Raw genomic sequence first — 24,131 nt, 5'->3', positions numbered from 1 at the left:
GATTGAATCTGTGTCCCCTGCGCTACTGGCAGATTCTTAACCACTGGACCGCCAAGGAAGTCCCACATTTTTATTTTTAAATTGACTTATCTTTCCCTAATGTCTGAAGAGGTAGATAATATTATTTAAGTTTTAGGGATCAGGAAACAAAAGTTAAGAGTCTAAATGATTTAGCATGTTTTAAAGTTGACAAGAGAGAGATAATTACTTACTATTGCAAATCATGAAGCAAAGTGGCCTATGCTTGAATCAAAGCTCTGTAGCTTACTAACCCTGTGACGTTGGGCAGTGACCTAAATTTTAAACTTAGTTACTTTAACTGCAAAATGAGATTAAGGCTAAAATTTGAATTATATATTATTTGGAATATTACCTGTGATAATCCAGGTAAAATGCATGTAGCATATATTTAATAAGTATGAACTCAAAATACATTTCCTTTACTGTTACTGTTGGGCTTGCCACTTGCATCTGAAACATAGATCAATTGCCTGCCTGATCTTTCAAACTCCATTTTTATTTTGGAATTGCAGGTACAGGAAGATATGACGAAACTCTGTTTTTATGTAAAAAACAAACTAGTATACAAATAAGAGGAATTTATCACTCTCTCATTTCCAATGTCAAAATTTATGAATTGATGGAGCCCAAGTTTGAAAATGTGCAGAGAAGTTCACCATTAAATCGCTTCACTTATTTTCTCTTTTCAAAAATATATAAATTTTTTTAAAACAGCAGGATAGAAAAAGAAAATCATGTTCAAGAGAGGGCTGTTACCCTACTACATTTCTTCAATGATTGATTGTATTTTCTCCCAGGACTCAAAGAAAAGAAGAGAACATGAGGGTTGATTGCATCAAAAGTGTGTCACGAATAAAGGAATCAAGAAATCGCATATGTCTGCACAGAAGTCAACTAATAAATCAAAAGCATGTTCTTAGCTAAGTCAGATGTTTCTTTGAAACAGCATATGGTGCAATTCTAATATACTCTAGATTCAGCTACCTAACAGGCTGTTGCTTTCAACTAGTGAAAAATCTAGCAGCACAAATGTTTATAAGGCTGGTAAAACATTTTAACTTTATTTTATGCCCTGATTAGCTATTACTGGTCTGATGATTACATTGTAAAACCTAAAATCATAAATGGAGAAAATACCTTTTGGCAAGAGTGAATCCTAATTGTTACAACGTCCTATATTATATGTTCATCATTTCTCTTTAGCAGTTATTTTGATGTAAAATTTAACAAGTTTTCTTTCATACCGTATCAAGTCTGTATTTTTCTTTAAATTGTGGATTTAAATTTCCACATCACTTTTTAAAGTTGAGAGTCATAAAATTAACATATGTCATAATCATTTTAATCAAATCCTCATGATAGTATCGTGTCCTAATCAGGGAACAATAAAAATTATAACCTTTAAAAATGTTAAGATGACTGTATCTTACAACAAAGAATAAGCCAATCCCATTATAGTGGAAGAAAACTAGTTCACATAGAGTTTTAAACTTTCAATACTAAAAAGTCCCTGACTATGTGAAGGTTGCTGTGGGTGTGTGTAACTTTGTAGCAAAGGAGAAACTTCTTAGACTATGATTAATTGACAGAGTTAGGAGGAATTTGGCTCAGTTGATCATTATTCTATTTTCCAATGATATTTAATTGCTGTTATATTGTAATGTCAGTGGTAGTCAATGTCAAATCTGAAAACTGTATTCTAACCCCTGTTCATCCTTTGACCAAAAAAATGCAGCTATGTGTGTTTGTTGGTTACTGATACCAAGGAAGGACAATCTTCCAGAGGAAATTATTGAGCACTGTATTTTATCAGATTTAAAAGGGAAGGAGGGTCAGAGGATATTAGTGAAAAATTGAGAAATAGAAAACTAAGAGAGGAATCATTGGTTTAATTTTCTAACCAGTAATCAGCTAATTATTCAGAATGGAAACCAATCTTTCATCTTGAGTGACCAAATTCAGCAGCATCCTTGGTGTTTATGAGAAGGAAGAATGGCCTCCTTCCTATATGTGGAGCTGCTTAAGCGCAATGAGAGGGCCCTGGAGTTGCTTTGCCAGAATTCTGAAATCCAGGGTTTTATTATTTTTTTTGCCTATTTCTTCCTTTCATTAAATCGACTCATTATTTTCCAAGGCTGCCAATTCTGTGTGTAGTATCTATTCACACCACTTAATATTTCATCAGAGCCTAGTGCTATCATTAGGAGCCAAACAAATAATGGAAAAGCTAGGCTACAAAGCCAAGCGGTCAAATGGGAGGGAATGGCTATATAGTGCCGAAGTACAGCGGCTGTTTCAGTTGTGTGATTTTTTCCCCATCTGGCTCCCAAATCAAATAATTGAAGAACATAAAAAGGGAAATGGCACTAGTGAAATGTTCCCTTTCTGATAGACACTTGGCACCGGCTGTCTTCCTCATGCTTACACTGATCCAGGCCCAAGACCAATTCTGTTCATAGTTAAGAAATATTAATGAGGCTTGCAACAGTAACTTGCTGACTTAGTGTCAGGCCATCTCATATGGAAGCCCTGGCCCCTTGCTTGTGGCCCAGTTGCAATAAGGGGTGTTGTAAAGCCTTTGAATACAAATGTGACCCTTCCCAGTCTCCTGCTTAATTTCTCCATGACTTGTTCTTCTCCCTGAATCTTACCCAGTTCTACCTAATACCAGGCTTCTGGATCTCTCTGCATCCTTTCCCGTTTGCTTGCTTATTCAGACTTGTAATCACCTGCATGCGCTTCCCACTAATAATCATGCCCCACATTTAGCTGTTGCGATCTTCCTGCCATGTATTGCCTGATCACATGTGGAATCAGAATTGCTCCCTTTTCCTACTTTGGCATCCATCTTCATTTGCCTCCTCTTTTCATTTGGTCAGCCTGGTTGGTCTGATATGCCCTGTGTGCTCTGGTTCTCTGATTATGGGAAACAGGAATAAAAATATGGGCAGAGGGCCTAGAAACATGGCAGCAGTGAGAAATCTAAACTTCGGAGTTGTCTCTGCCTTGCTGCTATCTTGGATAAATTTTTCCATCCTTTGTTCCTTTCTCATTGTACAGAGAAGGCTTTTGTGAAGTCTTGATTAATCTGAAACTACAGTGTGCGACAGCTCACAGGTAGTGATTTTGGCAGCTATTTTGAGTTTATCCACATGTCAGGAGCGGTAATTGCGAGCTCCTTTTCTTGTTAATTCCTGCAGTTGCCACTCTTCTTCCCCTGCTGTGAAATTTTGTCCCTCTCCAAAACAGAACACATTTTTTTTTTTTTTTCCTGATGTGCAGAGCACACTCATTAATTTCTCACTTAGTGATGATTCATTAATCATGGAAGGGCATGTGAGCTGCAGTTAAAGCAACTCCTTTAATTTAATTTAACAAACATTTATTGAGTGTTTAATGTGCAGAGCAAAGCGCTAAGCACGAGACCTGAAGAGACCCAGTTTGTAGGATATGTAAATTATCTTTTCATCAGGATAAGTGTTTAATAAACTTATCTAAATGAAATCTAATTGGTATATACTTTATTATGGTTTTATGTTTAGATAAAAATTTTAAAATAAACTTTAGTTATAAAGAAACATACTTATATTGTTTCTATAGAGAATGCGTGTGTTTTATTTAAGTAACTTACCTACAGTTCATATTCTTATGAAAACAGTGCCAAGTCAAAAACTAAATCCTTCAAAATATCACAGCTTATGCTTCCCTTTTGTACACCATTTCTTCTCTTCTCTGTTGATTCTATTGTGTAGGAATAATACAGACACAGACACAGAATCAGGAAAATGGTTACAAAACAAATGATCTTTGAGCAAAACTAGGATATAGTGTGAAATAGTCATTTTATATAATCGAATTATAGAATCCTGGAATGTTAGAATAGATGAGATCCAATCATCAATTTTATTTCAATCATTTTACAGGTATGGAGGCTCAGACACAGGAAGAGGGAACGGTTTGCCCATGATTGCCCTACCAGTTGGAATCAGAAACCAGCTTTTGATCCAGACTTGAAGTATTAATCATGACTCTCTGAATGGTGAGAACCAGAAAACAAACTAACTTGGGAAATTGTTGGTCATGCCTTTGAGAGGTGGGTGGATTGCAGTCATGGCTTGATTTAAGTGTTCCAGCTGTTTTAGTTTCATTCATTCTCCAACTCCAGAATCAGCTTCTGTCTTTGGTGGACTCAGTTCCTCCTAGTGGGGACAGGCTTCATCCATGCTACTGGTAAAGATGTTCATAAGTAGTCACAGGATAAAGTGTTCCTGGCTTACTGACTTAATGGAAAACATGAAAAGAAATTCATTCCTATTATTTGAACATCATTCAGGATCCTGATTGCCTCTGCTTGGTTCATGTGGGCACCACCATGACAGTCACCAACCCCCAAAATGTGAGGGATTGTGACTGGCCAGACATGGCTCACATGTCCACTGTCTTTGGTCAGAGAAGCTCAACTGCTACCAAAATAAGGGCAATGCTAGGAAAATATTCTGGACAGACAAAAGCAATGGCTTCATAGCCCACTACAGTAAAAAAAAAATCTTAAAGGATTTAAAATGGTGCATAATGAAAAGGAAACAGAGTTGAAACCTAATTTTATATTTTTGGAATATTGAAGAAAGTTGGAGATATCGATTAGGATATTGTTTGCTCTATTAGAGCTTATTGCAAACAATGAACAATTGTTATCAGCATAGTTCACTCTTCTTTTCCATAACCTTCCCTTTTCTCATGGAAAGGTTCCCCACCTCCCATGATCCAAACCTATCCACTAATAATTAGCAAACCTCACCTTTATATTCTCTTTTTATCTCTGTTATTGTCAACTGTAAAACTCCAGGTAGACATCAGAGAAAATTCTTATGAAAAAAGCATTTAGGAGTTCTTGTTCATATTATTGCTCCTAATATGTTCATAATTGTTCAATATTGCTCATAAATTATTGTTCATATTATTTTGATTCTTTGATACTCCTTATGCCTATTACATTGTAATGAATACTAATGAGTTAATGAAGAATGAGTAATTTACTTAGGACATTGATACATGCAGAGAAAGTGCTATAAGGTTTTGGTTTTTAGATAAATTAAAGCTTTTTGAAAGTTTATCCCTCTGAATATAATTATTTCTATGCCTGTGCATTATCAAATTCAGTCACTGTAATTCAGTGTGCTCAGACTCATACAACACACATATTCATTCAACACTTAGGAAGTTCTCTCTAGAATGAACTAGCTAATAAATGACTATTTATAAACACAAACACACACATTTATAAACATCTGACCTCAAGGCAAAGGGGATTAACAACACTCAACCACTTCTAGACTTCACTGATCTGTAATTCCACCTCTGTGAAGTAGATGTTTTTCGTATTTGAATGATTAAGTAATTAGCTCAGATAATATTAAGAGTAGTGGTTCTGTCAGATCCTATGGGCTTTAATTCCAGCTTTGCTTCTTACTAGTTTACTTGCCTTTGCGAAGTCTTAGTTTCCTCACTGGAAAAATGGTGAGAAAAAATAGGATCTAAACATGCTTGGAAAATAACACTTGGGTTTGTCTGATTCAAGATTTTTCGATGTAAATAAAGTTAGTAAATGATTCCTGTGTTAAAAATCAAGAGAAACAAAGGTAAGTTATGGTTTCCTAGTTCTCTTTTACCCCAGTTCCTCCCATTAAGTTGGGTGTTGTAGCCAGATTTAGACTTTCAATTCCTTGAGTTTCTTATTTCTAGTTATTTTCACTCTTACTTCATCATGGTCATCCCACGCCACAGAAATTCTCGCCTGGGCAAATTTTGAATTCCTCTACCTCTGAAAGGCTACCTAATAATATGTCACTGTCACGGCCATCTCTTACTTTCCTAACACACACAGTGAGAACTCCGGGCCTAGAAGTCTCTTTCCCTATTAGCTTCCTTGCCTACTGCCAATGCTTTAGGCTTATTCTCTCTGAGAGTAGACACTGTCAATATACCCAATTCTCTTCTCCTATTATCTGTTACTCTCTGTGCACTGTGACCTTCAATCTCTCTCCATCTCTCCAAACTCTATACTCCAGCAGAACTAAAAGTACTGGGAGTTCAAATGTGCCCTGCTGTTACGGGTTTTTGTCCCTTTGCTTGTACCACTCTCTACTTGAAATACCTGTCATACAAAGATACATTTAATTTTAAAGTCTTTCTGGGAAAAAAAATCTCTGTAAAGATTTTCATGATCACCCACCCTAGGTTAAATCTATTACTCCCCCATTCGGTGGCCCACAGTGTTCTGCACCCATACAGAAAGACACACGTTCTACTCATTTGCACTTACTTGATTTTTATATCCACCTTCCATGGCTGCTTAATTTCTGTATGCTCAGCATCGGTATAGTGAATCACATGTAGTAGGTTATTAATAACTACTTATTGGATGAATTTATTAAATGAATTAAGCAAGGGGAAATACTGTCTCCCTGGAAAAATTAAAGTTTTTGTTTTTCCAATACTAAGGCACATACAACTCTCCCTGCCTTTTTCTGAAGCTGTTGGGAAGGACAGGGTAAAGTGTGTGAACAAAAATTATTAGCCATGTTAATCCTCATTTTTGGTGTATTTGAATACTTTCTTTTACTTTATGTAAAGTTTCACATGAGTAACTTCAGATTACGTGATTTAAAAAAGCAAAGGGTGTGTGCGTGTGTGCCTCTGTGTGCAGAAAGGTGGGCAAATAAATAATTTCAACAAGTTCTATTTCAGAAAATAGCAGTATTTTCCTTGACACATTTTGATACTTGTATGTGCACCAGATTAACAGAGTTTTTCAACTTGCTGTAAAATAAATAAGATGAATGGTTTGCATGAAGAAAATTGTATTCCAGCACTGAGAGTTAGCTCCCCTTTTAGAAATTTATAATCAATGCACAGAAATGTGAATATCTTGAATAAATCTACCACTTAAATCTGTAAATTTTTTTGATACAAACATTATCTATGGCTCCTGAAAATATCTAGCCAAATGTTAAGATCAAATCCATAAATGGTATTGTGCTGAACACTGAAGTCTGCAGTTTGTGATCTAGATTTCTGAGAAATATATCGGAAAATATTGAGATATACAAATTCATTATTGTACAAAAGAATAACTAGAAAAGCACCTGCCAAACCACTCAAAAAAGACCTCAAGTTTGGTAAACTGGTTTTCATACCAAAGGAATTTAGTTAATTATGTCAAATTTTGGAATGCATAATCTAACATTGTAGTTAAGATATGTATTCCCAAGTGGCACTAGAGGTAAAGAACTCACTTGCCATTGCAGGAGAGGTTAGAGACGTAGGTTCCATCCCTGGGTTAGGAAGATCCCCAGAACAGGAAATGACAACCCACCCCAGAATTTTTGCCTGGAGAATCCCACGGACAGAGGAGCCTGGAGGGCTACAGTCTATAGGGTCTCCAAAGAGTCAGACATGACTGAAGCAACTTAGAAGGCACATCACTGTAGTAGAATTTGCAGTCATTATCTTAAACTAATAAAATGTATGTACATGTAATTTGGGAGGAACTTTTGGAATGACTGAGTTCATGGTTTATTATACAATTCATTTATCAAACAGCATAAAGTTATAATTATTGATATTTACATTGTCATGTTTTGCATAATTAGCAGAGATCTGCTGGTGTATGTTTAATAACTATTCTCTGAGAAAACAAAGTCCTGATTTGCAATGTTTGCCAATTTCCATGGTATAAATTCTCCTACTGCAGCCAACTTAAAGCCACCAACGTGAGGTTACCTAACACAGAGTCAGGAAGAAAAGCACACAATTCACTCTCCTGAGGTGTACAAGCCAGCTCCAGCACACCAGTGCCAAACTCTTCTGTAGGTTTCTGGTAGAAGCCCACTCTTTCTATGTAGATACATGGTTAATTAAATGATAAAGAAAGCCATACCAATGAGACAGATACTTGGAAGAGCTGTACTCAAGAATTCCTTTTGTTTCTCTGAATTCCTTCAAACAATTAAAGGCAATAGAGTTCAAGTTGTGTTTTTGTTTTCCTAAGTAAGCCTGGGGTGATAATTTTCTAAGAATTGTATTGAAAATTTCAAATGCAGGAAGGCTTTACCCATCCATTCTGTTGTCTGGGCTGCTTGGATGTTGCTCTTAAATTGGGGCCCAGAGTCTGTTGTTGATGCTGCTGCTGCTGCTGCTAAGTCGCTTCAGTCGTGTCCGACTCTGCGCGACCCCATAGACGGCAGCCCACCAGGCTCCTCCGTCCCTGGGATTTTCCAGGCAAGAGTACTGGAGTGGTCTCAGAAAATGAGGAAATATCAGCTTCCAAGCATGTTCTATTTGAATGTTACATCTATAATTGATGAGATGTATTTACACATTGGCATTCGCTTTTCTTTCTTCAGTTTTTGAAACTTTTCCAGATGCCATTATGGGTTAGTTGTTAAAGATTAGGTCTCTAATGCAGGTTTACATAGAAAGGATATGAAATCTCTTTATCTGTAAGTTGGAAACAGCATAATATTATTGAGGAAAACAAGTTAGATTTTTATGGTCACTATCTGAGTGAGTGAGTGAAAGTCAATCAGTAGTGTCCAACTCTTTGCGACCCCACGGACTATTGCCCACCAGGCTCCTCTGTCCATGGAATTCTCCGGGCCAGAATACTGGAGTGGGTAGCCTTTCCCTTCTCCAGGGAATCTTCCCAATCCTGGGATCGAACTCAGGTCTCCCACATTGCAGGCAGATTCTTTATCAGCTGAGCCACAAGGGAAGCCCATGGTCACTGTCTTTTGTGTAGAAACTACCCCCTGCTTAACTAAGTGTTATTTTAGGTAATATAAGTAAAAACTCTACACTAGTTACTTAAAACTTGTTCAAATGTTTGTTTTTAATATTCAAATGGTTGCAGCTTTATCTTTTACATATACTTATTGTCTTTGGGATTTTTAAGAGTGATGTACTAGCCAAAGTATGAGTGTGAAAAAATGTCTGAATCAAATAAAACCAAATGTCTTTCTGAGCCATTGAAGTTCATATGGTTTTAATGTATTTTTATGAGTTTTCTAGAAAGGATTGTCTTCCAGAACACTCTAGTTTCATCAGTCCTGAAAATATGTCTGCAATAACAACCTTGCCCTTCATATTTCTTCAGTTCTCTTTCCCAAATCGTGTACTAGAACACACAAGTCCCATGGGATGGTCCTTAAAAAAAAAAAAAAGAGGAAATTTTACAATCAAGTATGAAAATGGTTATATTCACTGACTCCCTTTAAAGAGACAAAATATACATAAGAATATTAAGGACTCTGAGAAGTGTTGGCAGAGAAAGAAATCATATTTACTCTAAATCATCTCCCACTTATATTGATCCTAGACTCTCTTTTTATGTCATCTTGAAACAGCGGGGAAGGGAGAATGGCACCATCTTTAAAATAATGATATAGCCATTGGATATTGAGGAAAACTGGTTAGAACCAAATAGGTCCAAGATGGCGGAATACGCAACTTCCAGTGAAACTTGAGATGCGTCATACAGTTCATTTTAATACATTGACATAAGCTGAGTGACACACCCACCAGTGCCATGACAATTCTGAAGCTGACCATCAAAGAGCAAAAAGTGGGCCATGACCCAATTCAGGGAAACCTCTGCCCCATCCCCTAAATAATTGAAATAATCCTCCCACTCATTAGCCAATGAAATTACCTAGTCCATAGAACCTAACCCCATGATATTTTGAAGCCCCAGCCTCTCTCTCTCCCATCTTCTGAGATGGCTGATACTCTTGTCTGTGGAATGTGTTTCTTTCTAAATAAATCCATTTCTTGCTATCACTTCATCTCTGAATTCTTTTGCAATAAAGCATAACCTAAAATTCACCAGCAACAATCCTGTTAACATCCATGAAACATACTTTTGGCAATATCTTCTTTACAAAATCTTTTTGAAAAATATTGAATTTACACTTTTTTATCAATATTATTCAATACATAGGTAACTTCAGAAACAAGTTTCTCAATTTTCTAGAAATTGGAAATAACAAAAATTGACTCAAGAGATATAGATACACTAAACCAAACAATGATCATGGAAGGAATTCATTATGTTGTTAAATCAGGGCCTGGCCTGTAAAAATACCAAAGAATTTCATGGATGAATGTTTTCAAACCTTCAAAGAACAGGTAATTCCTATGCAATTTAAGTTGTTTCAGGCATAGAAAATAAAGCATTCCAATTCATTAAAAAAAAAAAAAGAGCCCAAACTACCATGACACTGACTCCAAAATCTGACAAAGAAACCACAAAAAAGAAAGTGATAAACCATCATATATATGAATATTAATGAACGACAGTAAATAAAATCCAGCACTACATTAAAAGAGTAATATGCCATGACCAAGTAGGGATTATTTCAGGAATTCAAGACTGTTTAACAATATGAAATCTTCTAGTACGATTGACTATAGGTCAAAGAAGAAAAATCTTTCATAAACTAGTAGGAGAATAATACTTCTTTAAATAAAATGATATGCATATCTCAAGCCAGTTTCTAGAATTGTTCTTGGTGATGAAACACTTCAAGCTTTCTCCCTGAAGTCAGAAATAAGTCAGGTGTCTGTTGCTTTCCCATTATTATTTGCTAATTATCTGGAAATGTTGTAGACAATGAAATTAGACATACGAATGAAATGATGATGATAAACATTGAAAGAGAAGGGGCAAGATTGTCATTATTTACAGAAAATATGATTTTATATATTTGAAAAACTCAAGAGAATCAATAGGAAAAAGTACTATTAGAATGAACAGAGGGATCCAATAACGTGGTCACAAAATATTAATATATAGAATGTGTTTGATACAACCACAAGGAATAAAATGATATTGGGAATTTATTCCAGTTATAACTACAAATAATAAAAAATGTAATAACAAGCCAAACACCTCAGAATAAGTATAACAAGGAATATATAGACACATATACCCTTGATAATAATATGCAATATTAAACTATGATATAGTTATTCTAATTAATGCATATATCCATTGTAATTCTAATTAAAATTGCAACAGAATAACTCTGAAGTTCACTTAGAACAATAAATATGTAAGAATAGGCAATATCTATTAGCATTATTCAAGCTTCTATAATAAATAATATGATGGGAAATAACATTAGTTAAGCAGCAGAACATTCCTAAGATCTTACTGACTTAATGGAATAGGAATTTATATGTCATTTAAGTCAGTCAGTGGGAGTTTGCCTTGTTGGAGGTGCCTCTTTGTTATTGTTCAAGGGTCCAAGCTTCTGTTATTTTGTGGCTCCACCTTTGTTTAAGTCTTTTGGGTTCTTTCTTAAGAGTTGCTTCTTGATGTTTTTGCCCATAAATGCGTATCTCTTCCTGGCCAGATCTCAGACACATAGTCTTAACTGTTTGTGGAGCTAAGAAATGAAATCTAGCTGCATATAACAGAAGATAATAAAATGTATTTTGAGTAAGACAGAGCAATCTGACAACACTTTTATAATCAGAAACCAAAAAGCAGATTCTAAAATACATAATGTGCATTACTGTGTTTGTCTTAAAGAAATATTGACTATCCAAGTAACTAAGGGTATCAGTGCTTTTTAAAATAAGAGATTTTCCCTCTTAGATAGAATAATGCTATCATTTTTAAAAATTTTCTTCATTTATTAATCGCTGCCTGGTCTTTTCTCTAGTTGCAGTGAGCTGGGGCTTTCTACTTGTGGTATACGGGCCTCCCATTGTGGTGGCTTCTCCTGTTGCAGAGCACGGGCTCTAGCACACACAGGCTTTGGTAAGTGTGACATGCGGGCCCAGTAGCTGTGGCTCTTAGGCTCTAGAGCACAGGCTCAGCAGTTGTGGAGCACAGGCTTAATTGCTCCAAGGGTATGTGGGAGTCTCCTGAATCTGGGATCGAACTCATGTCTCCTGCATTGGCAGGCTCTTTGTCACTGAGCCACCAGGAAAACCCTAAACAATGCTATCTGGCAAAGAGAAACTAATTGTTTTTAGCCTTCTAGTGTATAGAAACATGCTTTATCATTTGTGCACAGCTGGGCTAATTGGAGAAGCTAAGTGGGTGGATTTTCTTGTAGTTCTCAGTGCTTCCTACTGTTTAGGAAACAAAACTTCATTGAAAATATGTGTGGGCTTTGTGCTTGCTCCTACATCTGGAACATAGAATGAACAAAGCAGATGGAACTCAATCTGGTGAATGTGTAGTACTGAAGACATCTTGAGAACACGGGTGTTTTTCAACAATTATTTCAGTCTGTGCACACTGATTTTATGTTGTGTGAGCTATGAACTTGGAAAATCATATAAGGATGTTTCTGAAACATATTCTAAGTGTGGCCATTTCAAATTATTTTCATGAGAATCAATTGCAATGATATGTGCAAAATTACTGTTTTATGTAAGAAACGTAGGCTTCCCTAGTGGCTCAGAGATAAAGAATCTGCCTTCCAATGCAGGAGATGTAGGTTCGATCCTTGGTTTAAGAAGATCCCCTAGAGAATGAAATAGCAACCCACTCCAGTATTCTTGCCTGGGAAATCCTATAGACAGAGGAACCCGGAGGGCTACAGTACAAGAGGTCGCAAAAGAGTTGGTCATGACTTAGCAGCTAAACAACAAAAACAATAAGAAATGTACAATATGGTAGCTGTTTTAGATCTTTATTCTTTCCTCATCATAAACCGAGCACTTACAGCACCCTGACCCTGTTCAAGGCAACGAGGATGGTGGCCTTGATGAAAATGGACCCACTTCCTGCTTTCAAAGTGCTTCCAGTTTAGGGTGGATTGCAAGCAGGGGACATGAAGTGAATATATAAACAAGTAGAAAAGATCATTTCAAATAGCGATGTGTTATGAGTGACATTAAACAGCCTAATGAGCTGGAGGCTGGAGGGGAGCAAGGGCTGACCATAGAGCTGGTTGGACGTGAAAGTGAAAGTTGCTCAGTCGTGTTCAACTCTTTGCGACCCCATGGACTGTCCATAGAATTCTCCAGGCCAGAATACTGGAGTGGGTAGCCTTTCCCTTCTCCAGGGGATCTTCTCAACCCAGGGATCGAACCAGGTCTCCCGCATTGCAGACAGATTCTTTACCAGCTGAGCCACAAGGGAAGCCCTAGAGCTAGGTAGGCATGGTGTATTTTAGAAGGCAGTGCTTGAGATGACACCTATATCACGAGAGAGGCAAATTTTACAAAAAAATACACTCAGCAAATGTTTGCTGAATGAGTTCATCTATCTATTTTTGGTTCATCTTTAAATTCATTTTATACCATGAAGTAAAAAGTAAAATATTTTCAGCAGCTTAAAGAACTCTATATCTGCATACAAATGCTTTTCCTGGTCTAATGAAGTTGTGTGTTTGGACATTAAGCAGGATAATAGTTCAATCTGTCAGCTTTAAAAAAAAAAAAAGAGATATAGTTGCTTTACAATTGTATTAGTTTCTGCTGTGTAACAAAGTGAATCATCTTTGTGTTTACATATATCCCCTCCCTCTTGAACCTCCTGTACCCCCACCATCCCATCCCTCTAGGTCACCGCAGTGCACCAAGCTGAGCTCCCAGTGCTTTATAGCCGCTTCCTACTAGCTACCTATTTTATGCATAATAGTGAGTATACGTCAATGCTACTCTCCCAGTTCAACCCCCCCTCCCCTCCATAGCCACATGTCCATACTCTACATCTACATCTCCACTTCTGCCCTGCAAATAGGTTCCTCAGTACCATTTTTCTAGATTCCACATATTTTAAACGAACTAGACATTTTAAAAGGAAACAGAGTTTTGGAAGGAATGTAGCACTTCAAATTAGCTACATTACCCAGATGTAAGTGTTATGGCTTCACTTTTAACCACTCTCCCCCATCTCTGCTTCCACATTTGCCCTGTTCTCTTTCTTTCCAACATTGTTAGTGTCATCATTCGTAGTTATTTTATCCATGTAGCTCCTCACCATGCTGGCAATTAAACAGCTATACCTGTCTCCTCATCTATAAATTTGGACTAATAATTCCTATCTAGTCACTCAGAGGGCTAAAGTAATAATCGATTGTCATGATTTATGTGAAAATAGTACATTATCATAGAACATTATTTTATATTTTCTAGGCTTATAGACCATTTTAATGCATCAGTGCCATCATTTATTAAATGGGTATGTTGTTGACCTTCTGCACTGTTTCCTTCATAGGGAAGAAAATAAAAACACTTCTTTAAAACAGTGTGTGAGTGAATACGAATGATAATTCTCAGATTTTTGTCCCCTCAGCTGATTATCATCACTTTGTCTGGCTGTGTCTTTCATGGAAGTGTTCTAGGAAATTTTGATGATTATCATCTACTTCATGAATATGAATTCTTGGGGTTGAAAAGATCGCAAAGCAAAGAAAAGCAAATAGAAAAGAAACAAAGCCTATCTTTGTGTTAAGAATTTCCTGATAGGAGGGGGTAAGCTGATCAAAGAGCACCCTAAAATACTTTTCTGTAAATAGCTTACATAACTTGATTTTATAGATAGAACATTCCAGAAGTTGAGTGATAAGGATCTTGGCTACCCTCAATAGACCTTTTAAATGTGCTGTTGGTTTAATGTTTAATATACTGTACAGGGCAATTTAGTCAGGTAACATGAAGTTACTTTTGGTAAGGTTTTTTGGCAGCGTTAATGGCAACTTTGTTAGGAAAAACTCATTAATTTCTCAGTCCCGCTCTCAATTATACCAGAAATCGCTGATTTTCCACCAAAAGCTATTTAAAGAACCAGTGGTGAAAGATTCTAGCATGGATGGAGAACTCTTACCCGAAATTAAGTCTTATGTCCAACATTAATATGGATTTATTTTAACCAAGGCTCCTCATTTCCTAGGAAATGGGACTGTGCACATTTCCATTCTTTCCAAGTGGGTGTCAATTTTGGACTTGTAAGCGTAAATTCGGGCCAATTCCTGGATGTGCTGTCTGCAAGGTACCTATGTGTCAACAGCCCTCTGGAAGAGTGGTTCAATTTCCCCCAGAAGAAGCATTCTTTTTAGGGAGAAAATTTATGTTGATGATTTTCAAATTATTGGAACTCCTCAGGCAACTTTCCAGCTGGCCAACCCCTATACACTGACTTGAGAAGAAGTGCCAATTTTGGATTTTTGGCAGTTGCTAGCATGACCTGGTCAACTTCAAGAGGCAGCTCAGGGAAAGATTTCAGCATCCACATTTTAACACAATTACCGGTTTACTTCTGGATGGAATCCAGCACTTTATTTCTTAATATTTGAAGCTCAATCTCTCTTTTTTTTAGTGTGCAGGAATTTATTTTTTAAAGAAATGCTGTTTATTAGATGGTTAATTTTAGAGAGCTCTCTTAGAATATGGAAACCATTATACTATGAAGGAGTGAACATTTCCCAGTTAGTAAATTACATTTTTTGAACTACATTCTTAATTTATTTTAAAAAATATAAAAACTGCACTAGAAATAACAACAAATATAGGCACATACATATTTATCTATAGATTATTTCTGAAACCAAAACATTGTTTGCCTTTTTTTTTAACAACATAATATTTCATATTCTCAGAATTGGATTAGAAGTTTCAAGCCCCATTCAATTTTTTTAAAAACATCACTAAAATAATAAGCTTTCTAGACTTTAAGCAGCAATACTAGATGCCAGAATAAATGGAACTATATCAAAGTTTTAAGTGAATATAAATTAGAAATCTAGCATTCTGTTCATACTTAGTCAAACAAATGGAACCAAAATGTCATAAATTTTTTAGCTAAGAAAAATTCCATAAGTTTCTAATATATATATTATACATATTATATATCTATAGATATATAATATATATATGTATATATACATGTATACAAAAGCTTTTCAACTACACTTGGTAAAGGCTTGAGAAAGAACAATAACGAAAAAAGAGACTGAGAAACTGGGAAACATAAACTAAATGAAATGGAAGCACTGAATATGAAATACAAAAAATGAAGCAAACAGGATAAAAGCAAGAGATTATCATACAGTCTAGTTGTTTTTAAAAATGGCTGCTCATCAGAATCACATCTGGAAATTTGGAGAAAAAAATAATACCTGGGCATTATTAGTGTTTTTCAAAAAATTCCAAGATAATTCTAATGTACATCTGGATTTTAAAAAGTGACTGGAGGCTTTTCTATTAAATGGTAGTTGTAATAATATCAGTTCAGTTCAGTCTCTCAGTTGTGTCCAACTCTTTGTGACCCCATGGACTGCAGCACGCCAGGCTTCCCTGCCCATAACCAACTTCCGGAGTTTACTCAAACTCATGTCCATCGAGTCGGTGATGCCATCCAACCATCTCATCCTCTGTCGTCCCCTTCTCCTCCTGCCTTCAATCTTTCCCAGCATCAGGGTCTTTTCAAATGAGGCAGTTCTTTGCATCAGGTGGCCAAAGTATCGGAGTTTCAGCTTTAGCGTCAGTCCTTCCAATGAATATTCACAATTGATTTCCTTTAGGATGGACTGATTGGATCTCTTTGCAGTCCAAGGGACTCTCAAGAGTCTTCTCCAATGCCACAGTTCAAAAGCATCAATTCTTCAGCCCTCAGCTTTCTTTATAGTCCAACTCTCACATCCATACATAACTACTGGAAAAACCATAGCCTTGACTAGATGGACCTTTGTTGGCAGTGATATTTCTGCTTTTTAATATGCTATCTAGGTTGGTCATAGCTTTTCTTTCAAGGAGCAAGCGTCTTTTAATTTCACAGCTGCAGTCATCATTTGCAGTGATTTTGGAGCCCCCCAAAATAAAGTCTGTCACTGTTTCAATTGTTTCCCCATTTATTTGCCATGAAGTGATGGGACAAGATGCCATAATCTTAGTTTTCTGAATGTTGAGTTTTAAGTCAACTTTTTCACTCTCCTTTTTTACTTTCATCAAGAGGCTTTTTAGTTCTTCACTTTCTGCCATAAGGGTGGTGTCATCTGCATATCTGAGGTTATTGATATTTCTCCTGGCAATCTTGATTCCAGCTTGTGCTTCATCCAGCCCAGCATTTCGCATGTACTCTGCATATAAGTTAAATGAGCAAGGTGACAATATACAGCCTTGATGTATTCCTTTCCCAATTTGGAAGCAGTCTGTTGTTCCATGTCCAGTCCTAGCTGTTGCTTCTTGACCTTCATACAGATATCTCAGGAGGCAAATAAGGTGTCTGGTATTCCCATTTGTTTAAGAATTTTCCACAGTTTTTTGTGATCCACACACTCAAAGGCTTTGGCATAGTCAATAAAGCAGAAGTAGATGTTTTTCTGTAACTCTCTTGCTTTTTTGACGATCCAACGGATGCTGGGAATTTTATTTCTGGTTCCTCTGTCTTTTCTAAATCCTGCTTGAACATCTGGAAATTCATGGTTCACGTACTGTTGAAGGCTGGCTTGGAGAATTTTGAGCATTGTTTTGCTAGTGTGTGAGATGAGTGCAATTGTGTAGTAGTTTGAACATTCTTTGGCATTGCCTTTCTTTGGGATTGGAATGAAAAACTGACCTTTTCCAGTCCCGTGGCCACTGCTGAATTTTCCAAATTTGCTGGCATATTGAGTGCAGCACTTTAACATATATTACACACTTATATTATCTAATAATATAAAACCCTATTATTTTCTATTGACCAATCATGATATTAAAATGAATAATCACAATGATAAAATAATCACAATAGTAACAGATGTTTATCAGATTTCACAATCAATAGCCAGACAAAAGATAAAAGATAATAATTACAACTGCAAGCCACAATAGAAACAAGATTAACCTAACAATATAAAGTAATTACATTCAATCTGATTGGCTAAGTAGAGTGATGTGGGAAGTGGAAGTGCATCCATGCACATATTGTTATCCATCCAGCCAGTCTATGTTTTTTGGTTGGAGCATTTAATCATACACATTTTAGGTAATTATCAATATGTATGATCCTATTATCATTTCTTAATTGTTTTTGGTTTATTTTTTGCAGGTCTTTCCCTTCTCTTGTGTTGTCTGCCTAGAGAGGTTCCTTTAGCATCTGTCATAAAGCTGGTTTGGTGGTGCTGAATTCTCTTAACTTTTGCTTGTCTGTAAAGCTTTTGAATTCTCCATCAAATCTGAATGAAAGTCTTGCTGGGTAGAGTTTTCTTGGTTGTATGTTCTTCCTGTTCATCACTTTAAATATATCGTGCTGTTTCCTTTCTGGTTTGTAGAGTTTCTGTTGAGAAACCAGCTGATAACCTTATGAGTGTTCCCTTGTTATTTGTCGTTTTACCCTTGTTGCCTTTAATATTTTATCTTTGTCTTTAATTTTTTTTTCAGTTTGATTACTTTGTGTCTCAGGTAGGTCTTGTTCAGTCTCCTGTGGGTGACTGCTCCTTTCCCCTGGGTCCTGGTGCATGCAAGATTTTGTCTGTGTCCTCCAAGAGTGGAGTCTGTTTCCCTCAGGCCTGTGGAAGTCCTGTAATCAAACATTGCTGGCCTGTAAAGTCAGATTCCTTCATGATACCTAGTGCCTTTGCCACATTCCCAGTCTAGGAAGCCTGATGTGGTACTTGGAAACTTCACAACAGTAGGAGAACTTCTTTGGTACTATTATTCTCCAGTTTGTGGATCACCCACTGGGTGGGTATGGGATTTGATTTTATCATGATTGCTCCTCCTGCTGCTAAGTCGCTTCAGTCGTGTCCGACTCTGTGCAACCCCGTAGACGGCAGCCCATCAGGCTCCCCCATCCCTGGGATTCTCCAGGCAAGAACACTGGAGTGGGTTGCCATTTCCTTCTCCAAGGCATGAAAGGGAAAAGTGAAAGGGAAATCGCTCAGTCGTGTCCGACTCTTAGCGACCCCATGGACTGCAGCCTACCAGGCTCCTCTGTCCATGGGATTTTCCAGGCAAGAGTACTGGAGTGGGGTGCCAGTGCCTTCTCCAATGATTGCACCCCTCCAATTGTCTTGGTGAAGCTTCTCCTTTGCTTTTGAACGTGGGGTATCCTTTTTTGGTGGGTTACAACATCCTCTCATCAACGATTGTTCAGTAGCTAGTTGCATTTGGTGTTCTCATAGGAGGGAATGAGCACATGTCTTTCTATTCCACCATCCTGAACTAATTCTGAAGTTTGATATCTCTTTAAAATCATTTTCTGTTTATGTTCTATTTGTAAGAACTTGAAGAGGCTTTAATATAGGAAAAATCTAAAAGAAATATTCTTTAATTTATGGATTTTAAACTTAATTTCCCTGACATGTTTGTTTACTCTTGGAGGTTGAAATATTCTCTCTTCAGGTTATTGATGTGTATATGTTTAGAATGTTAATATTCAATGTTCAGAAAACTGAAAAGATGGAGATTATTCTTGCAGTATTTATAGAAAATGTGGAATAAAGTTTAAATATCTAATTTAAAAATGGTAACTTATTTCCATTCATTAGGTGATCATTTTGTATTCTTAGTGGAATTAGTTTATGTATGGACTTAGTAATAATAATGATTATTTTTCAACTCTTGAACAGTCTACAAACACTATTACAAATGAATGAGATCATGTATTTCTGAAAGAGAACTGTGTTTTCTCTACATTTTTAGCCCTACAGAGCATCACAGTGGCTAACTTTGAAACACCACCCCCACCCCCTCTTAAGAAACCACATTTTCACAATCCATATCCAACTTCTGGGAACAATAAACATTTGCTACTGAGCATGGTAGAATTTAGGTGGGATTGAAAAATTCTAAATTGCTTGGGAATTCTAAATTGCTTATTGATGCCAAAGAAAAGAGGGACATAAATAACTTTTGAAAGTGTGAATACGAGTAGGTTCCCTAACTTATCCAAGTCTTAGATTCCATACCTGCAAAATGAGGATAATAATTCTCAGTGTATATGATAATTACAAGTATTAATCAAGCACTGTGCCTAGTACCTAGTAAATATTTAACAAATAGTAATGCTTCTGAGAATCAATATGGGCTCTGGAATCAAATTGTACTGGGTCTGAGTTCTGGCTCAATCATTTACTAGTTGTATGATGACTGGGCAAATTAATGAACTGGGCCTCATTTCATCTACTGCTATATGAATAAATGAAATAAAATATATAAAGTGTGCAGCACAGATGTCAATAAATGTTGTTTTTATGATTCATAAAACATGACTGGTTGGAGGATGCCCCAATGGTAAAACTGGGTGGCACCAGCTGGCTCAGTATTTTCCAATTTGCCTCCCATGGTGCTTGATTATTGGATGGACACTCTCTCTACTATTTTTATGTAAAGTGTAAAATATATTGCTTTTCCACATGGATTTTCATTTGAAGAAAGAGTTGTGTCGTGAAGAGAAGCTTGAAAAACATCCACTCAGTCCAAAGTCATTAATTTACAAATGCAGTGGTTAAAACTCAGGAAAATTAATAATGAAGCAGTCAGGACTGGAATTCAGGTCAGCAAAATTCTGACTCGGAGTTATATGATATTTCCACTATTTCATTCTCAGTGGTACTTTAGTTTTCACTTTAATTAAATAGCTTCAGGAATTGAGATGTCTACAATTTTTTCTTGAACCATGCACTAATTAAAAAGAACCGTCTGTTAATTAAAAAGAAATGTTTCTAAAATTTGTTTTAAAGAATTGCTGAAAAGGAAATGGGGGGAAATAGTATTATTAAGTGCATTAGTTTAGATTCTACAGAGATCCAATAGGAGATATGTAGCCCTATCTATCTATCTGTCTAGCTATCTACCTATTTATCTGGAAAGATCTATTATAAAGAATTGGCTTATGTGCTCGTGGAGGCAAAAAAGCTGGAATCCCCAAAGTTGCAATGGTATAACTTCAGTCTGAGTCTGGGGGCCTGAGAACCAGGATAGTCTATCTTGTTAACTTTTTGTCCAAGTTTGAGCCTGAAGGCAAGAGAAAACTCAGGTCCCAGCTCCAAGACCATCAGGCAAAGAGAGCAATTTCTCTTGCTTGACTTTTTACTCTATTCAGTCTTCAGTGTATGGGATGAGGACCACCCATATTGAGGAAGACAGACTGTTTTATAAAGTCTACAAATTAAAATGTTAATCTCATTTGGAAATATGCTCATAGATACACACGGAATAACTTTTAACTTAACTTCTGGGCACCCCATGGCTCAGTTAAGGTGATACATCAAATTAATCATCACACTAGGTAAAACACATTTTTATCACTGATTCCAAGTACAAGCGTACCTAGTTTTATTACATTTCACTTTATCAAGCTTTGCAGATTTTTTTTTTAAACAAATTGAAGGTTTGTGGCAACCTTCCATGGAGCAAGTCTACTAGCATCACTTTTCCAGCAGCATTTTCTCACTGCATGTCTCTGTGTCACATTTTGGTAATTCTCAAAATATTTCAACCCCTCCACTGGCAAAATGATGAAGACTTGCTGATGGCTCAGATGATGGTTAGAACTTTTTAGCAATAAAGTATTTTTTAAATTAATGCATGTACCTCAATTTCTTTTTTAAGTGCTATTGCACATATAATAGACTACAGTCTAGTGTAAATATAACTTTCACATGCACTGGGAAACTAAAAAATTTGTGTGACTCACTTTATTGTAATATTTATTTCATTGCAGTGGTCTGGAATTAAACCCACAATATCTCCAAGATATGCTCATACAGATTTTTAAGATCTGCATATATTCTCCAATATCAAGATTCACTCATTCTCCATATGTGAAAACTCAGTTTTTCATATGTTTAAAGTAAATTTTCTACATAGTGTTCTAATGTGTTCTTTCCCCACATATAATATTTGTATAACCTTGTCGAGGCTTTCTGTTTTATGATAATTTATTGCTTAAGTTGGGCTTCTCAAGTGGCTCAGTGGTCAAGAATCTACCTGCCAAGTAGAGGACATGGGTTCAATCCCTGGGTCAGGAAGATCCCCTGGAGAAGGAAATGGCAACCAGTTTTAGTATTCTTGCCTGGGAAATCCCATGAACAGAGGAGCCTGGCAGGCTACAGTCTGTGGGCTTGCAAAAGAGTTGAACATGACTTAGTGACTAAACAACAACAATAACAATTGCTTAAGTACCTTGTCTGTCAATTTGATTAACATTATTTTGTTATGTTTCGAATTCTTGTTATTCTGATATTAGTTCAGGGTATTTGATAGTAGTTCCTTCCCTTAGGTCTTGAGTTTGCCTTAAGTCTTCCAAGTATACACAAATATTCTGAAGTAACCCAAATGATTTATTTTGAGTACAGAAGAAAAATAACATTGTGACAATTATAAGAAATAAAACAATGGCAAAGATTTGCTGTGGTCATTCATACATAGCAAAATATGAAAGTGTGAATTAATCAGATCATCTGTCTATACTACCTGACTCCTCAAGATAGACTCCTCAAGATTCTCAAGACTCCTCTTCCCCTGAAAGATAAGGGGAAAAGCAATACTTTCTTTCTTCTCTCTCAATATTTGACACTTTATGGAATTATAAAAACAATTAGGCAGCATGCCATTCAGTTTTTATTTGATGGTATTTGATAGCATATTTCATCTCATAGTTGATATATTCTGACACCTGTTTATTAAGATGTATATTAAATTTTCCAAAAAAATTGAAAGGTAGCATGCTAATAGATGTATTTCTACCTTTAAACTGTCTAAATATTGAAATTATTACTCAATTAAAACTCCTCTGAAGTTATGCTGTATTTCTGTTTGAGAAAATTATTAATTTCCATGTTACCAAGTCAGTATTTTCGAGTATTTGACCAGGACTTGGATGAGGTTAGCAAAGGGTTTGTGAATAGTAAAAATTGCATCATGGTAGAATTTTAATAGAACAAATTTGGAATAATTTGGAAGCACTTTTCTATATATAATACTTTTGCTTAGAAGGATGATGACTGGATTATCTTCCTTCATTTCCTTAAGTCATTAACATCATTAAAGCCTTCTCTTTCTTAAGCATTCAGCTCTTCTGGACTCTATGGCACCACGTTGTTATCTACAGCACTAAAAATCCACTCTTGCCTCTCATAGGGTATACACACAACCAAGCCTCAAGACCATCTTATGGCATCTCACATCCACTGGTTCATCTCCTTGATTATGACTTTTGCAGCTTGATCACGCAGTAAGTGACTTCTACATTGCTCTCAGGAGTTCTGTTATGATGCCTGCTATCTAGCAGGACAAGCCCTTTCTCACCTCATGCTGTAGCTCCAGAGGATCCAAGATAATACATTTCCTCTGGTTTTATGTCTTCTTTTGGTGCCCTGCTGTCTCCACTGGCTCTTCTTCTTGTTTCATTGTTTTTGTTCAGTTGCTAAGTTGTGTCTGGCTCTTTGCAACTTCACGAACTGCAGCATTCCAGGCTTCCTTGTTTTTCACTATCTCCTGGAGTTTGTTCAAACTCATGTTCATTGAGTCGATGATGCCATCCAACCATCTCACCCTCTGTTGCCCCTTTCTCCTCCTGCATAAGTTTGACTAATGCACTTATTTATTTTTTTCCTTCATCACATCACCATTGCTCACAGCCTCAGGTGCCTCCTTGCAACTAAATCCATATCAGCTTTGGTCTATCTCCTGGGCTTCCATCCCACTTTTAATATCACTTGGATATTTTGGGGGTGTTTTTTCTCACCCCAAATTAACAAATTTCCCTTCCCTTCCATTCTTCTGTATCACAGTCAATGGCAATAGCACCAGCTTTGTAATCTCTCTTACAAAGATAAGAAAGCTGTTCTCTTTCTTGTTCCACATTAAGACTGTTACTAGAGTACTCCTTTTATTGCATCTCTTAGATGTGATGTTTCTTAATTCTCGCTCTTTTGACCTCATCCATTGACTGTTAATCCTACTTCACCAACAATTTATCAAATGAAGCCTCTCTTTTCTTCTCAGGTCCAGGTAATTCAGTTAGATCACTCCTCCTAAAATATCACTCTATGTTCATCACTGTCTGGATCAAAGCCTCTGCCCAATGAATTGGAGTCCACACACTTTACACATCATTTAAAATCGCCTATATTTTGGCCCCATCCCAACTTTTCCCACGTATC

The 24,131-nt window shown here is 36.5% G+C and overlaps 1 long non-coding RNA gene across 1 annotated transcript in view; it reads left to right on the top strand.

Annotated features, from left to right (window-relative positions):
- The window catches only part of LOC145511338 (uncharacterized), a 114,774-nt gene that overhangs the window by 19,571 nt on the left and 71,072 nt on the right, over window positions 1-24,131 (top strand). Inside the window, exon 4 of the long non-coding RNA XR_014057811.1 lies at window positions 3,945-4,060. This is a non-coding gene — a long non-coding RNA (uncharacterized LOC145511338). The remainder of the gene's footprint in view (window positions 1-3,944; window positions 4,061-24,131) is intronic.

The sequence above is a fragment of the Giraffa tippelskirchi genome, chromosome 6 (assembly GCF_054371585.1).
Source record: "Giraffa tippelskirchi isolate mGirTip1 chromosome 6, T2T-mGirTip1v1.2.pri, whole genome shotgun sequence".
NCBI lineage: Eukaryota > Metazoa > Chordata > Mammalia > Artiodactyla > Giraffidae > Giraffa > Giraffa tippelskirchi.
The sequence above is the reverse complement of the archived record's forward strand: the minus strand, read 5'-3'. Positions and strand labels throughout refer to the sequence as shown.